Raw genomic sequence first — 3,675 nt, forward strand, 5'->3', positions numbered from 1 at the left:
AAAAAAAAAAAAAAGAAAAAAAAAAAAAGAAAAAAAAATACTGTAAATAAACTATACTTCAATAAAAACTAAATTAAACAAAACCCCAGCTTTGCAAAGATGTGGCACCAAAGAAATGTAGTGTGATCTCTGTGTTAGGGGCTTTTAGAGTAAGCCCATACCAGAGGTCCCTTGGTCCCCAAGGTGGCCAGTCCTTTTGGCTTTACATTTGAACAGCCTTTCTCTCGCCACAGTGGAGCAGCCAGTGTACCTGGGCATAGGGAGCCCCAAGTAACAGCCGTTTCACTGTACTTGTACAAATTACCCTCTCCCGATGTACTAACCTTTTTCTTCCTTTGGGGTAGATAGCTTCAAAGGGAACCCACAGTCACTTCTTAACGTTTGTCTCTGGTGCTTCCTCCTCAGATATCTTGGTCTACATCTGAACCCAGTCCCTGACATTGTTCAAAGTCTTTTCCCATGGCTCTGCTTTGACTCTCAATAAATCACCCAAAGGAAATCAATTCCATCTGGGACCTCTTACCACCCTGTCCCTGATTAGGCTCTATTAGAATACGCAACTACAAGAGCTATTATGCATGGATTTTCATTTGGAAAAATAGATTTCTTCTTGGGCTGGGCCATGCAGCTTATGGGATCTTAAGTGCCCTGACCAGGGATTGAACCCAGGCCCTCGGCAGTGAAAGCGTGGAGTCCTAACAACTGGACCACCAGGGAATTCCCCAGAATAGATATTTTGAGCTTCATTTTATTAACACAGAAATGGAGGTGGTCAGTGGCCATTGGGCTGTAGGATACTTTTAACAATCAGCTTAAGAAAAGCAAGAAAGAAGAACGACAATCCTGCAGCCTGAGGAACAAAAACCACATTCACAGAAAGATAGACAAGATGCAAAGGCAGAGGGCTATGTACCAGTTGAAGGAACAAGATAAAACCCCAGAAAAACAACTAAATGAAGTGGAGATAGGCAATCTTCCAGAAAAAGTATTCAGAATAATGATAGTGAAGATGATCGAGGACCTCGGAAAAAGAATGGAGGCAAAGATTGAGAAGACGCAAGAAATGTTTAACAAAGATCTAGAAGAATTAAAGAACAAACAAACAGAGATGAACAACACAATAACTGAAATGAAAAATACACTAGAAGGAATCAATCAGAATAACTGAGGCAGAAGAACGGATAAGTGACCCGGAAGACAGAATGGTGGAATTCACGGCTGTGGAACAGAATAAAGAAAAATAAATGAAAAGAAATGAAGACAGCCTAAGAGACCTCTGGGACAACATTAAACGCAACAACATTCAACGCAACAACATTCACATTATAGCAGTCCCAGAAGGAGAAGAGAGAGAGAAAGGACCTGAGAAAATATATGAAGAGATTATAGTCAAAAACTTCCCTAACATGGGAAAGGAAATAGCCACCCAAGTCCAGGAAGCACAGAGAGTCCCATACAGGATAAACCCAAGGAGAAACACACTGAGACACATAGCAATCAAATTGGCAAAAATTAAGGAGAAAGAAAAATTATTGAAAGCAGCAAGGGAAAAATGACAAATGACACACAAGGGACCTCCCATAAGGTTAACAGCTGATTTCTCAGCAGAAACTCTACAAGCCAGAAGGGAGTGGCATGACATACTTAAAGTGATGAAAGGGAAGAACCTATAACCAAGATTACTCTACACAGCAAGGATCTCATTCAGATTTGATGGAGAAATCAAAAGCTTTACAGACAAGCAAAAGCTAAGAGAATTCAGCACCACCAAACGAGCTCTACAACAAATGCTAAAGGAACTTCTCTAAGTGAGAAACACAAGAGGAGAAAATGACCTACAAAAACGAACCCAAAACAATTCAGAAAATGGGAATAGGAGCATACATATCGATAATTACCTTAAACATCAATGGATTAAATGCTCCAACCAAAAGACACAGGCTTGCTGAATGGATACAAAAACAAGACCCATATATATGCTGTCGACAAGAGACCCACCTCAGACCTAAGGACACATTCAGACAAAGTGAGGGGATGGAAAAAGACATTCCATGCAAATGGAAATCAAAAGAAAGCTGGAGTAGCAATACTCATATCAGATAAAATAGACTTTGAAATAAAGAATGTTACAAGAGACAAGGAAGGACACTACATAATAACAAAGGGATCAATCCAAGAAGAAAATATAACAATTATAAATATATATGCACCCAACATAGGAGCACATCAATACATAAGACAACTGCTAACAGCTATAAAAGAGGAAATTGACAGTAACACAATAATAGTGGGGGACTTTAACACCTCACTTACACCAATGGACAGATCATCCAAACAGAAAATTAATAAGGAACACAAGCTTTAAATGACACAATAGACCAAACAGATTTAATTGATACTTATAGGACATTCCATCCAAAAACAGCAGGTTACACTTTCTTCTCAAGTGTGCATGGAACATTCTCCAGGATAGATTACATCGTGGGTCACAAATCAAGCGTCAGTAAATTTAAGAAAATTGAAATCATATCAAGCATCTGTTCTGACCACAACGCTATGAGATTAGAAATGAATTACAGGGAAAAAACCGTAAAAAACACAAACACATGGTGGCTAAACAATACGTTACTAAATAACCAAGAGATCACTGAAGAAATCAAAGAGGAAATCAAAAAATACCTAGAGACAAATGACAGTGAAAGCACGATGATGCAAAACCTATGGGATGCAGCAAAAGCAGTTCTAAGAGGGAAGTTTATAGCAATACAAGCCTACCTCAAGAAACAAGAAAAATCTCAAATACACTATCCAACCTTACACCTAAAGGAACTAGAGAAAGAAGAACAAACAAAACCCAAAGTTAGCAAAAGGAAAGAAATCATAAAGATCAGAGCAGAAAAAAATGAAACAGAAACAAAGAAAACAATAGCAAAGATCAATCAAACTGAAAGCTGGTTCTTTGAGAAGAGAAACAAAATTGATAAACCATTAGCCAGACTCATCAAGAAAAAGAGGGAGTGGACTCAAATCAATAAAATTGGAAATGAAAAAGAAGTTACAGCACACACTGCAGAAATACAAAGCATCCTAAGAAACTACTACAAGCAACTCTATGCCAAAAAAATGGACAACCTGGAAGAAATGGACAAATTCTTAGAAAGGTATAACCTTCTCAACTGAACCAGGAAGAAATAGAAAATATGAACAGACCCATCACAAGTAATGAAATTGAAACTGTGGTCAAAAATCTTCCAACAAACAAAAGTCCAGGACCAGATGGCTTCACAGGTGAATTCTATCAAACATTTAGAGAACAGCTAACACCCATCCTTCTAAAACTCTTCCAAAAAATTGCAGAGGAAGGAACACTCGCAAACTCATTCTATGAGGCCACCATCACCCTGATACCAAAACCAGACAAAGATACTACAAAAAAAGACAATTACAGACCAATATCACTCATGAATATAGATGCAAAAATCCTCAACAAAATACTAGCAAACAGAATCCAACGACCTATTAAAAGGATCATACACCATGATCAAGTGGGATTTATCCCAGGGATGCAAGGATTCTTCAATATACGCAAATCAATCAATCTGATACACCATATTAACAAACTGAAGTAGAAAAACCATATGATCATCTCAATAGATGCAGAAAAAGCTTTTGACA

Source organism: Lipotes vexillifer, unplaced genomic scaffold, assembly GCF_000442215.2.
Source record: "Lipotes vexillifer unplaced genomic scaffold, Lipotes_vexillifer_v1.1 scaffold847, whole genome shotgun sequence".
NCBI lineage: Eukaryota > Metazoa > Chordata > Mammalia > Artiodactyla > Lipotidae > Lipotes > Lipotes vexillifer.